At 35.0% G+C, this 15,731-nt stretch overlaps 1 pseudogene; it reads right to left on the bottom strand.

Annotated features, from left to right (window-relative positions):
• Positions 1 to 379: 379 nt before the first annotated feature.
• On the bottom strand, positions 380 to 13,884 carry LOC114075611 (annotated as a pseudogene).
• Positions 13,885 to 15,731: the final 1,847 nt, after the last annotated feature.

The following is a 15,731-nucleotide window of genomic DNA, read 5'->3' as shown; positions in this document are numbered from 1 at the left end:
AGTAAAATATCTACTTGATTTGAGTTCCCTGCACCTGTTCTAAACTAACAATATTTTTTTGTTGGGCCATAGGTCCAATTCTTTCACCTGTCCTAAACTAACAAAATAATATTGAAAATAGATGGGGCTTTGACCCAATTTCAATATAAATAAGAACTAGAAATTTGTTGCACTAGATGTATGCTAGTGTATACATTCATACGGCAAGCAGCCAGGCGTGTCCATGCGAGCTGAGCAGTGTCGGCGTCGCCTCACTGTCTCTATCTCTTCCTCTTCTCCTTTCTCCCCCTCGCTCCTATGATCAGTAATTTCGGCGAAGGCAGCAAAATACCAGCAACAACAACCGGTGAGGAGCGAAACCAGCATTACCAATCGCTTGCTACTCCGACGAGATACCAACAAAACAAAAAAGCGAGCAACTCCAAGCAACAACAAGAACATTCCAAGACGAGAGAGTTCTGAAGCATCCACCAGATGCGAATGGCACGCTTCGGCTTCTCCTTTCTCATTGTTCGATAAAACAGAAGCAACATCAACAACCCTAGCCAGCAACTGCAATGGCGAGTCCCCAACGTAGTCTCCATTTTGTTTTATTTAAAAAATAATTAATTAGGGTTTCTAAATTTACCACTTAATTTTTAATGAAAAATCGAAAAAATTAATTTTTCAAAAGATTATCACATAAATCTAATGAAAATGTAAAAAAAGGGGATTCGAGGATCATATTAATGTTCTAGGAAAATTTTTAATTATCTAGAACATCCGCTACCACACGATTATCCGACAAAAAAATATTTGGCTATTGTTTTTAAAAATAAGTATGTTTGATTCAGTAAAAGTAAAATGTCATTATAAATTTTTAATTCAAAAAGGTTAACTTTCGGGGAGTTTGAACATTTGAGACCTTAAAATTAAATAAGCACATAAAACAAATATATAGCAAATAAATGAGATAAGGAAAGAAGATTTGGGCCCAAGTATGAATCTATCCGTCTGGCCAGCACTTCAGCCCATTTTAGTTTTGGGCCTTTGGCCCATTTGAGTTCCTTGCACCTGTCCTAAAGGAACAATATTTTCTCTTTGGGTCTTAGGCCCAATTATTTCACCTGTCCTAAACTAACAATATTTTTTCTTTGGGCCTTAGGCCCTATTCTTTCACCTATCCTAAACTAAAAAAATAATATTTAAAATTGATGGGGCTTTCGCCCAATTAAAATATAAATAAGAACTGAAAATTTGGTGCACTAGATCTATACTAGTGTATACATTCCCATACGTTTGCTCCAAACACCTGTACGTCGAGTTCATGGGCTTTTTTATGATTGGCTGACTCAAATAAAAGTGATCGGGCCTTCACAACACATTTCGAAGATGCAAGGAAGAATATATGAAGTTTGTAGGCTCAATCAAAGGATTTCATGAAAGAAAGGACGATAAGGATTCGGATAAAGAATAATATATCAGCCTACTTGGTAACAAATGAACTCAACATAGGATGGAAAAAAATTACTATTTCAAAGTTTGCACATCAAAGATCTGAACGCATTAAAAGACTCTTTGACATAGGAACATGATTAAGAGAAATGAAATTGACATGTATTAAAGTAGTGAGTATATTTATACAAATCAATGAGAATCCTAAAGAAAAACTTTCATCAAATAATCACTAAATGCTTGAAAGAAAACAAATATGTGACTAAGAAAACTATACTCAAACTGATTACAGGGACTATCTTCTTTCTTTAGGATGAAGACACACTTCCAACATTATAGTTTTGAAATACGCAAAACACATTAAACACCCAATTGTCACAATAAACAAAACTCTTAGGCAACATCTAAGATTTTTAAGTAAACACACATATCTAGAGGATCAAGGTTACAAAGGGCAATTTAGGTTAAAAAAGAAGAGGGCTTTGTGCTTTGAAACTTGAGTTTAAAAAGGGAATTAGAAGAACATGCATTCAATGATATGATTGTAGCTGAAATAGTTGTTAAATGGTTTTGTATTTCATTTTCCTTGATAAATGGTGGTGGTTGATACTAGTGGTGTCGCGACCCGAAAGTACCCCCTATAAGTTAGGAGGAACCCACGTTTTGTGGACGGGCGTACTTGACCCTTTGGGGTCTTGTACAAGCCCTTCAACTAACATTTATTACATAAGACATGACAAGTAGTGCGGAATTAAAACTTTTCACGAATAAGTTAATAAAAAGGAAATCTTTCATAAATACTTAAGAAATCTTATCGTCACAAGCCAAACTTAAATACACGGCATAAATAACTTAGGGACACGACCCTTTACATTGAAATGAAAGACATAATAAGTCTTAACATAAAGAAATTAAGAAGATAGGAATTATGCCCTCGAATAAATGAGGACACACTTTATCTTGAGAGGAACTTTCCCAAGCTCTGTCTTCTAGACTTCAACCTTCAAAATGCTTCCAACCTATACTTATGGTATATAAAAATATGGGATTAGTACAAAACAATGTAATAAGTATGACATATGCAAAAAGGGACATTTTAGTAAAATACCATTTCATGCCAATTAAGTAAAACATTCATGAATTTAGAAGCAAAGCATCATAAGAACTATCATATAACACTTAAAGAAGAACTCACATAATTTTAGTCAAAAAGAAGGCATTTACAGTAACTTCCAAAAACTTACAGTGAATTAAAAATGCCCTTACAGTGAACTACGTTGAACTTTAATAATTAGTCATTTAAGGCATTCACAATGAATTATCCTATTCTAAATGAGTGAACTTCCTAGGCCAAGCAAAAGAGAAAGTGAACTCATTTTCCGTAAGAGTTTCCCTAACTCGGGATTATCCTAAGACTCAACAAGGTAAGACATGAAAGAAGTATGCAAATGCCTCCTTCAATACACACCAAAGAAATCCTCAAGACTACCCCTTTCGGCTTACTCAACTCGGGAGAAACAAGCCCCTCAATCAATGGCAAGACATCAAAAGACACCCAACAAGCCACAAAAGTCTTCCCTTTCGGAATGCCTACTTAGTGCAATGAGTAGATAGCGTCCTATACCACCACCTACCCTAAGTAGTACATTCTTTTAGAGGGTTTGACACCAAGTCTTCCCTTTCAGAAGGTCCTACTTAGTGCAATGGATAGATAGTGTCCCATACCACCACCTACCCTAAGTAGTACATTCTTTTAGAAGACTTAGTTCATTCAATTCAATTAAGTCTCACCAAGACTCCCCTTTCGGATTGCCTACCTAGTGCAATAGATAAATAGCATCCCATTCCACTACCTACCCTAAGTAGAACCCTTCTTTAGAAGACTTAGCACGTTCATTTCTTTTGTGAGAGTTAGCTTAAAAGACATAGACCATGATAGCTAGACATGGAATCCCGACATTAACCCCTATCGGATGAGGGATCCTCACTTGCCTAGAATGAGGTCATTCTCTTAGTATTTACATGGCTTTTCCAATAGCTACACCTGGGATAAGGAGATTGCTACTAAGCAACTTATTCTCTACTAACGAGAAGTACTCATCTCAAGAGGTACATAGGAATACAACATCTCAACTCACGAAGTGTACCTCTCCTTCATATCCTCTCGGTGCTAGGCATAACTTTCCACGGATTCTCAGCATTATAGACTATATGTTAAAGATAACTAGTGAACACCACATCTCAACTCACGAAGGGCATTCATCCTATGACCTATCTTAGAAAGCTCATGGGATGTAGTGGGGGTTGCTACTAAACTCTTCATCTCAACTCATGAAGAGTATTCACCCCAAAACTCCCCTTTAAGACTTAACTTAGCTTCATTCATTCATTCAAGTGTGAGTGTATGTATATATGTGAGCACACCTTGCACATAAGCTTCATTTCATTTACGTTTCATTTTATACAAGATTAGACCTTCCTTCATCACATCACACACTTTACATACTTCATATAATCATATAAGCCCTTTATACATAATCCTTAGCATACTTCTCATAACAATCTTCATAAAACACTTAACAAGAATATCTTCATTTAAGCATAATCTCTAGCCTATTTCACATAATCACTTCATAAGGCATATTTAACAAGAATAGCATATTTATCATCTTAATTCACATAACAAGCCTTAATAGCCTCATTCACAATAATTTAGTAACTTTACATTCATACCATTCAAATAAACACCGCCACCAAGAAGGTGGACCATACCACTCAAGAGCATTTGAAATTGAAACCAAACAACATAACCAACTTACCCTTTAATCCATGATTTCATCACCTATAACATTTTATTCAATAATTCATCATAAATTAGCCCTTTGGGCAGTATCTAAACAACAATAATAACCATAAGAAATCAAATCTCAAAGACTATCAATTCATGCTCATATAACCCATTTCTTAAGCCAACATTAGATGAAAAGCCTTGACATGATTTCATTGAAGTTTTAAACATAAAATTATCAAATAACATTATAAATACCATTATAAATTCATTAGAAACGTTTTCATGCAAGGCCCATATTTAGATTTGAAGATAAGAGAAACCAAGGTTGAAAATTCATTTTGAAAATTAGTTTGAAAAAGCTCCTTGAATGAAAAAGAGTTAAAGGATGGATATCATACTTCACATTGAAGAAATAACCAAGATTTTTTTTGGAGAAACTACCACAAACAGACCTCCTAGCATTTCTTGACTTCTAGCTTCCATGGAGACTTGAGAGAGAATTCTAAGAGAGAGGGGTTTCGGGTTTTAGGAAGAGGGGTCTAAAATGAGGTCTTAGGGTTTAGAACACTTTAATATACCTAATAAATACTTAATAAATAATAAAATATCCACCTAGGGTCTTAAGATACTTGGGGTGTATTTACATAAAACACCCCAAGTTCGCAGTAACTTCACAGACTTGGCAGGACCTCACAGACGAGACCTTCACCAACGGACCGTCTGTGCATCAACGGACCGTTGATAAGGTTTCGTGGTTTGGGACTTTGATCCAAATGGATCCTATACACCATGAGCTTCTAGTCCAATCGACTCCCTAGGTCGACGGACCAACGGACCGTCCTTAGGGTCGTTGATGGCTACTACTTTTTGGCAGTTTTGCCCAAGTCTTGGGCCCTTCATCTAGGGCCCCTTGTGGGTCCTATGGGGATCGTTCCTGGACGTTAAACCCCTAAACTAAGTCGTCTAGGTCTTAGGAACATCTCATGCAAGTTTCAAGCAAAACAAACACATAAAACTCACTCAAACACCTCAAGACACACAAGCGCTACCTAAGGCACACCTTCCAAACGTCATGGACGTTCTTGGGCATTTGACCTCCAAACTTAACCAAACTTCACACACTTCCTAAGAACACTAAAGTAACTCATTTTAACTTAAAATTAAATCAATAAACAACCACGAGGATCTAGTTCACCATAGTTTATTTTGGGGCGTTATAGGTGGTGGTGTTGGTGGTGATGGTTCCTTGTTAAATTTAAGTTTAAAAAGGGAAGAGGAAAAACATGCATTCAGTGATATGTTTTAGATTTAATGGTTGTTAAATGATTTTGTATTTCATTTTCCTTGTTGAAATGTTTTAGCTTTTCCAATTTGTTGTTTCTTGTGCTATTCATGGCTTGGTACTAGGTGCTTCTTACTGAACCTTAGGAAATTGATCGTAATCTTTTTCACATCATAGATCATATCACATAATCACCATAGTTCTGCCGAATATTTTGATTTCCTTGTTGATATTTTTCTTGGTATTGAGACCAAACATGTTTTTTAATTGCACTGTTCAAATTGTTTGGTGTATCCCTGTTTGATTGTAATCTTTTTGATATTATAGATCCTATCGCATAATCAACAGGTCTGCCGAATATTTTGATATCCTTGTTGATATTTTTCTTGGTATTGAGACCAAACATGTTTGTTTATTGCAATGTTCATCTTGATGTTTGAACTTGATGTTTCCAAGTATTGATAACTCATCTTGATGTTTGAACTTCTTCTTGATTCTCTATCTTGTATAAATTTGTCTAGTTGTAGTCACTACTTGTATATTTGGAGTCATTCGTACTTGCTTGGTTTGAGTGCTCGTTATTGTAATTGTAGTAATCATGTAAGTTGAGGCCTTAACATGCCATGTAGGCTATGTATCCTCTTCCAAGATAAGCCGCATTATCATCTTTATTCCTGTGGCATACATCACAACTAGACACATAATAATTAACCATAAGCTTCATGTTTGACCAACAAAAGAGATGCGGAAACCTTTTCAATGTACCTAACTACCATAATGACCACTAAGGGGAGTGTCGTAGAAAGAAGAAATGAGTTGTTGTCTGAGAGCTCCATGATAACCTACATATACCTTGCGCTTATTTCTTAGTATACCAGCTGAGTAGTGACATAAATTGGGTCAATGAGAATCTACTACAACTAGTGTAAGAATGTCCGGGACATGCCCATAATATGTGGAAGTTTCTCTTCCACATATTCCTTTCCTGCTCTTCCACTTTTCACTCTGAGCGATATTTGTTGAATCACTCAATACAGCAAGGCAAGTAATAGCAATAACATTTTGTTAGAGGGAAGAAAAAATCAATTTAGATTTGATAATTGAGTCTTCCACTTTATCTGTTTTATTTGCCATTGTCTTATAAACATTTTTGTTTCTAGTGCATTTCAATTTCCTTTCACAAGTATTCTTGGTTAGCTCTAGTTTAGCTTGGTTATCAACAAAACACAAACTAGTATGTAGCTTTTAATCTTATTACAAGTTGAAGATGTCTCATAGAAGATCAGGGAAAACTGGGAGCACTGATTTAGAGTTTGAAGAGCTGAAGTATAAATACCACAAAGATTTAAGAGATGGTTCTGCTAAGTCGATTAAAGCAGTGGATAAACCGGTTAATGGTGTTGAAGAGCCTCTGAGACAGGAAACACAAAATGCGAAGAACATAGTGGCCAAGGATGATCTAATGGTTTTTCTTTGGATGGGGATAGTAGCCGATATTCCTGTTGAATATCAGGAAGGGAAGCGTGCAGGTAAAAGTGGAACATATCTAAAAAATATGTGGATTGAGAAAGGGTTAAATCCTGTGAAGGTTCATCCTTTGTGGAACTACAAAGGGCACACTGAATATGCCATAGTTGAATTTAAAGGGGATTGGTTGGGATTCATGAATGCTATAGCATTCGAAAAAGCATTTGAATTAGATAATCATGGGAAGAGAGATTGGAATTTATGAAGAGTTCGAGATAAGAAAATGTATGCTCGGATTGCACGTGATGAAGATTACTACGTTGGGTCATTCATTGGTACTCATCTCCATAAAATGTATGCTCGGATTGCACGAGATAAGTACCAATGAATGATCCAACGTAGTAATCTTCATCACCTGCAATCCAAGCATACATTTTCCTATCTCGACCTCTTCCTGAATTCCAATCTCTCTTCCCATGATTATCTAATTCAAATGCTTTTCCGAATGTTATAGCATTCATCAATCCCGACCAATCCCCTTTAAATTCAACTATGGCATACCCAGTGTGATCCTTATAGTTCTACAAAGGATGAACCTTCACTGGACTAAACCCTTTCTCAATCCACAAATTTTATAGATATGTTCCATTTTTACCTACACACTTCCCTCCCTGATATTCAACAGGAATATCGGCTACTATCCCCATCCAAGGAAAAACCATTAGATCATCCTTGGCCACTATGTTCTTCGCATTTTGTGTTTCCCTTCTTAGAGGCTCTTCAACACCATTAACCGGTTTATCCACTGCTTTAATCAACCTAGCAGAACCATCTCTTAAATCTCCGTAGTATTTATATTTCATATCTTCAAACTCTGAATCAGTGCTACCTCTTTTCCCTGATCTTATATGAGACATCTTAAACTTGTAATAAGATTAAAAGCTAAACACTAGTTTGTGTTTTGTTGATAACCAAGCTAAACTAGAGCTAACCAAGAATACTTGTGAAAGGAAATTGAAATGCACTAGAAACAAAAGTGTTTATAAGACAATCCCAAATAAAACAGATAAAGTGGAAGACTCAATCATCAATTCTAGCTTGATTTTTCTTCCCTCTAACAAAATGTTATTGCTATTACTTGCCTTGCTGTATGATTCAAGAAATATCGATCGCTCAGAGTGAAAAGTGGAAGAGCAGAGAAAGTAATATGTGGAACAAGAAACTTCCACATATTATGTGCATGTCTAGGACATTCGTACACTACTTGCAGTAGATTCTCATTGACACAATTTATGGAACTACTCAGCTGGTATACTAAGAACGAAGGGCAAGGTATATGTAGGATCTCATAGATCTCTCAGACAACAACTCATTTCTTCTTTCCACGACACTCTCCTTGGTGGTCATTCTGGTCAGTTAGCCCTAACCTAAATCGCCCTTTAAACCTAAAAATACAAATCCCTAACCTTAATTGCGGCAGAGGTGAACAGGTTGAATGGAGGCAGCGGATATTCCAACGGCCGCATCAGAGATTCCAAAGTTAACGGCAGTGGCACATGCCGATATCTTTAATATTTTGAATTTGGATTTTTTTTATTTACCGATGGATAGGTTATCTGTCTATATATTTATTTTGAATTTGGGGTGTTTTCTTAATATATCCGATGGATAGAGGAATTATATTTTATATTGAATATATCCGATGTATAGATAAATCATCAATATATTTAAAATTTTGCATTTTGCATTTTTTTCTATAAAAGATTACTTAAATTTTCAATGATTACATTTTATATCCATTGACAAATCGGTCTACTGTCGAGGTCAAATTAGTCCTGAAGCAGACATACCCTCTATTTGCCGATTTTCGTGAGCTGTAGTTCACCATCTTTTTTGGTGATCCAGATTTATGTCATTCAAAATGCCGAAATTTTTTCTAGAAGTTTGATAATACCTCAACTATGGAGTTGGTTGGCCCTGACGGTCAAACTAGTCCACTCAGCTATGGAGACTCTGACGGCCAAACTGGTTCACTTTCGAGGTCAAATGAATCCTGAAGCAGGCATACCCCCTATTTTGCCAATTGTTATGTGATATAGTTCACCATATTTTTTGGTGATCTGGATTTTTGACATCTAAAATGCTAAACGTTTTCCTAGACGTATGTTAAGACCTTAGTTAAGGAGTCGGTGGTCCAGAAAAGGGTGTATGCCTCCTCCAGGGCTTTTGACTTTGAAAATGGTCTGGTTTTACCGTCAGGGCATACCCCCATTTAACTTAATGTTCTAATAAGTATAATATTTGAATTGGGTGAGATATGATTCAACTCATGATTTTTTGGGATATGTGCACTGGGTCTCATTCCGGACACGTCGGCTAGAGTGTACAACAAATCAAAGATGATGCCCCTCTTGGCAATCCTTCAATAGAGGTTGTCATCAAGATCATCAAATTTTCAGATTATGACTTGCATACAGTGATCGAGAATCATCCTTTCTGGATGGAATTGTTCAGTCAGGCACTATTACTGTTCGCTCAAGTATGGGAAAACCATTCCATGATTTTGTAAAGATTCTTCATAAAATAAATTTAGTAATGTTTTTCCGGTCTAGTATATTTGGAAAGTATCTAAACTTGCCGGATAACAAAACCCGACAGTTCCATATGAATTTGGCATATCATCGTCTTCGGCAAAGAATTGTTACTGAGGAAATAAAAGCACTTTGGGTCAACTATTGTGGCATGCTGGTTTGCTTTGGCATCAAAGAATCTGTAATTATGACAGGCTTAAATTGTCATAGTGTTGCCAATTGGAATCATCCGAGTCAGTTGATATTATCAATTGGCGTAGACAATTGCTTTTGTTGACTAAAAAGAGCTTCAAAGAGAAGAATTTAATTTTCCTTCTAGAATCTTGAAAGGTTGATGAATCTTGCAAAAAATCTTTGTGCTTACGTTGGTTTGTGCATGCTATTCTTTGTGCGCGTTATCCATCAAATAATATTCCTCCTGAGTGGATTAGTCTATGTGCCAACTACAACACATTTTGTGCCCATCCATGTGGTCGAGATAGATTCAGGACTACCATTGAATATCTCTTGAATGATTGAACCCAACCGGGAAAGGCACCAATTTATCTATCTTTCCATGGGCTTTCACGGTAAATTTTAATCAATGTTTTTTATATCTATTGTTATTGAGTTCATTATTCATAATTTGATCCTTGGTGATATTATTTAAATAGGATTGGGCATTTGAAGCTATTCCACATCTTCAGACTCTATTTAAGGACTTATCACAAGAAGTTACTTGTCCAAGGATTCTTAGATGGATCGATGCGAAGAAAAATTCTTTATTTAAAATTGATAATTTGTTTAAACCCCCTGTTAACTCGGTAAGTCCCATTTTATATTTATATACCCTTTATTTTTATTTTTATTTTTGTGTTTCAACAATTGTAAAAACAGTTACAACAGTTGCAAAAAATAGACACAACTAATGCAATTGTCATACTTATGGAAAATTATTCATACTTATGCCTCAATGTTTATTTTTTTCGTGTAGATTCTTTACCCATGGCTAGATCCTTCAATCGCTGAGATGGAGATGGAATGTCTTGCTAAATTTGTTTCTCTGGAAGAAAAAAATGTGGATCCTGAGCTTTGAAAGTATCTAACCGGAGCAACAGTCATTAAAATAGATTTATATGTGGTTGATATTGGTGGTGGTGTTGGTGGTTATGGTACCTCTAAGTTAAACTCTCAAGAGGAATCCATCGAGAAATTGACCTCTAAGGTGAGCTCTCAAGAGGAAGCCATCGAAAAATTGATTTCTAAGGTGAGATCTCAAGAGGAAGCCATCGAGAAATCGATTTCTAAGGTGAGCTTTCAAGCGGAAGACATTGATTTCCAAGGTAAGTTTCTCAAGATAAAGCCATCAGAACATTGATTTTCAAGGTGAATACATTGATATCCAAAAAAGGTATCATCCGTCTTTGAGACTTCACACTTGTGTTGATGCAATAAAAAGGAATAGCAGACTGACGGATAAGATAGTAGCAAGTGCTACGAAAAACACTATCGAAAATCCGAAGATGGTGGCTGATCAACAAATGAAACTCCAACCGGTAGATATTTATCAACATACAGATGCCAAGAAAAAGAATAATCTCGAGTCACTAATTAAGAGAAAAAGGATAGTCAAGGAAATGTATACCATTCATGAGTTGTATAATGAGGATTTTAAAGTGTTGACATCAACAGATATGTGGTGGGAAGACCGTATAAGTTCCTACAATTTCTTTGAATTCCTTCTTTTCCATAGCTCCCATATAATTATGCATGGACCAGGGTTGTTGAACATGTTGCATCAATTCTATTTATTAATTTTTTTCATGATTGCAGCATGTAGATGAAATATTAAGCCTTATGCGCAAAAGACACATAGATTACCCCACACACTATCACCTGACAGACGTAATCCTCGACCTCACTTTCTACATTTTTTGGAAGTCTACCTATGATGAGTTGTGCGAGACTAGTTCGAAAAGGGGTGCTATTTCATTAAAGGATCGTCTTGAATGTACGTGTTTGAAGATTTTTATATGGAATATTGCACCGGCGCCAAACCCTATCCCGATGGTGTCCCATGGACAGGGGTCAAGAGAATCTACACCGTAATAACTCTAGATAAAAAAATACATTTTGTCGCTCTCGAGTTTCTAATCGACTAGGGAAAGATAAATGTTTATGATTGCAACCTTTCAATCTACAGAGAAGATGAGTTCTTTTTATTCATTGATTCTATGTTGCACTTATTTCCTAGATTTTTACAGAAGTGTGGATATTTCAACCACCTGCCTGCAAATCTGCTCAATAATGAATGGACTTATGAGCGGAAGAATGATAGTCCCAGAAATGACAGTGAGGCAGCGTGTGGTTCATACTCATTGTCCTATATTGAGCATCGGATTACCCTCACTGCCATGACCTTCATAAATGATAACACTATTAGTCGTATGCAGTGGAGATGGGTTGTAGGTATGATTGACAAAGAATCGACACCATAGTGTAGGTTGTTGATATGGGTGGAGATGGGTTGTTGTAACTGTTTTGACAACCTAAGCATTTTATAGTGATATTTTCACTTAATTCGGATGTGTATGATATGGTCTTGATCCTCTTGAGATGTAATATATATATATATATATATATATATATATATATATACCCACACACACACCCACAAATGGAANCCTTTCAATCTACAGAGAAGATGAGTTCTTTTTATTCATTGATTCTATGTTGCACTTATTTCCTAGATTTTTACAGAAGTGTGGATATTTCAACCACCTGCCTGCAAATCTGCTCAATAATGAATGGACTTATGAGCGGAAGAATGATAGTCCCAGAAATGACAGTGAGGCAGCGTGTGGTTCATACTCATTGTCCTATATTGAGCATCGGATTACCCTCACTGCCATGACCTTCATAAATGATAACACTATTAGTCGTATGCAGTGGAGATGGGTTGTAGGTATGATTGACAAAGAATCGACACCATAGTGTAGGTTGTTGATATGGGTGGAGATGGGTTGTTGTAACTGTTTTGACAACCTAAGCATTTTATAGTGATATTTTCACTTAATTCGGATGTGTATGATATGGTCTTGATCCTCTTGAGATGTAATATATATATATATATATATATATATATATATATATATATATATATATATATACACACACACACACACACACACACACACACTAAATGATGTGTAATCATTTCTAGCATCTAACAAGACCATTTCATAGACACAATAATCCTAACCATACTCCCAAAGCAAGAGAAAGATACTCACACACTAATACACCATCAAATTGCTAAAATAAGTTCATTCATTTTATAAACACTATTGCCACAATAGGGAACACATATACAATGTTTATAAGAAATTTTTAACCATGAACATTTGGTGTAAACAAATCAGTTTCAGGAAAGTACCAAAATGAGATCATATACTCTCGAAAATCACAAGAACTCGACCTTTGAACAAAAAATAATCACACACAGAGTAGATTTCACAAATAAAAAAATGAGTTCACATACATAAAGTAATCATTTTGGATCTAAACAACATAAGATATAATTGTACATCCATTAAAAGCTAATATAACACACACTTAGACAACTAAAAACACCTTGAGCCAAGTTAATCGTTCGATGTAGACTAAAATCGAAACTTAGGAAATAACCTGCTAACGAAATCAAGAAGCATACCTCTTTCAGAGCAGCGAAGAAATAGTAACGAGTTGCGGATGACATCACCACCGAAATACGACTCCAAGAACTCTGACAAGCAGAGCAGAGTCAAGCGAGAACAAGGAACTAAGCAAAAAACCTGGATTTTCCCCAAGCCTATTTCCTTAAGTATATATAGATATATATGACTGATAGTTTTTTGAATTTTTGTTTCTTTAACTGGCCCACTTTTCCTCAACGTTTTCCCCAATTTTTCTTCAACAAAAAGAAAAGCCAACCAAAAATCTCTCTCCAAGTGCTACCTCGCAAAGGAACATTTAGATGGGGATATATAGGGAGGAAATTAGGGTTAGTTGGGGTAAAAAAATCTATATCGAAAATGGGTTCAAGTCCCATCTAGAATTCTAACTTCAATTCCTTCCCTATTACAGAGAAACACCTTTTTATGAAGACTTTGCCTCATTCCAGAAGAGGAAAAGGGAATCGATGGCTCGGATTGGTCGAGTGTACCCGCTTCTCAACGTGACCTCATCTTAGGGTTTCAAGGCGATTCCAAGTGCCCTTTTGTTGTTGAGATGGTACTATGGAGAGAGACGCTTGAGGAAGACGACAAGGAAGAGCAGAGCACTCTGCATCCCTCGCTGCTCTTTCGCGAATTCGCGTTTGTTGGAGAGGAGTTGTACGCACTGAAGAAGAAAACGTATAGGATCGGGGCGGGTCACGATTCGCTGCGTTATACGGAATTTGTGAGTTAGTCAATTTGGTTTTGTATTGTATAGGTTTTTTTTTTGGGATAAGGGGAAAGGAGTTGGGTCAAGTTGAGGGAAACTAACTTGGGCTGCTGAATTTTTTCTTAAAAAAAAGGCCTAAAGTTTGTTCTTTTGATGGGTTAAAGACATGGTGAAGTCAAAGATAGGTTAGATCTTAGAGTTTAATAAATAATCGAATTGAGTTAAATTTCCAAATTCGGTTAAATCTTAAAAGATGAAATAATATTAATTTATTAACGAGCTTTTTAATCTTAACGAAATAAAATAATTAACTTAGTTGTAAACTAGTGATTCAAAATATAACCATAATTTAAACTAAACTAATTTAACAAAATCTTTACTAAAAGTAAAAAAAAATTTAGATGATTTTTGAAATGTTTATAAAATATATTAACTACGTACAAAATTATATAAAACATGTATATTACTTAATATTATAAAAAAGTGACAAAACTTATTTCAAATAACTTGCAAACTTAATATTTTATTTCTTAAAATTTTATAAAACTAATTATTTTAAATCATTTGAAATCGAAGAAGTCGAAATGATTAATTTATATGGTGGAGGTCCCAAAATGGGTGTCAACACCCATCACTACTTCTTCATTGTCGGTCTATGAGATACTAGATACACGTGATTTCGTACTCATACTACACTCTGCACTCTTTTGTGGTGCAGATTGGATTTAAAATTCGAGTGTACTTCGTGAAGCTTCTAGAGCTGAGTATTTGAATTATGTTGTGAGCTACTTGGTTGTGTGACCCACACCTCCCTCTATGTCTCTGATTATCATTTTATTTTAGTATTTAGGATATTCCTTATGTTTAGGTTTATCATTTAATTCTAGACTTGTATTGTAGTTTAGAGGCTCTTCTACTTATGACACTAAATCTTGGGGATGGTATTTTAGATTTTTGCATATAATACTTATAAATGACTTAGTTTTTGGATATTATGTATTCGCTTATCTTTCTACTTTAAAGATTAAATTGAATTGGTAAAGATATGGGGTTGGCTTACCTATCGGTTGAAAACATGCGTGCCATCATGACTTGTGATTTTGGGATTGTGACAAGGTCATTTTAGGTCACCATTGTTTGTGTTCATTTTGACTTACATGCTCATAATGTTTTGAAATTATAACAACAATTAGTTGGCTAAGTTTCTAATAACAAGAACGCTAATTATATTTTTCACGTTATAAAACCCATTATTCTACGTTTATTGGTACGTAGAAGTTTCACGATTAAGACATACTCACTATTTAATTGTAACCATTACTTATTTATATTAGAGGTATATTAATTATATTTAACAAGCCCAATAAATATAATCTATTATTTGAAAGTATATTTACTTCTTTCTTCTTCTATTGTTTTTAATTTGTTTTTATTTTGAAAAATAATATATTTATGTAATTTGTATTAAAATAGCTATAAATTACAAGAAGTTCTTTCATTTCTAAAGAAGATGATTAAAATATCATGTTTTTTCCTATTGAACCAAATTATACAGCTATACATTTATAGGAAGGTATATTACAATTATTTTACATTCTTTTTACTTAAGAAGAAACACTTAAATTATATTTAAAATTTTTAAATTAAACACTTAATTTTATATATATATACATATATATATATATGTGTATATATGTATATATATATATATGTACAATGTACATATATATATGTACATATATATATATGTACATATATATAT

The sequence above is a fragment of the Solanum pennellii genome, chromosome 1 (assembly GCF_001406875.1).
Source record: "Solanum pennellii chromosome 1, SPENNV200".
Classification (NCBI taxonomy): domain Eukaryota; kingdom Viridiplantae; phylum Streptophyta; class Magnoliopsida; order Solanales; family Solanaceae; genus Solanum; species Solanum pennellii.
The sequence above is the reverse complement of the archived record's forward strand: the minus strand, read 5'-3'. Positions and strand labels throughout refer to the sequence as shown.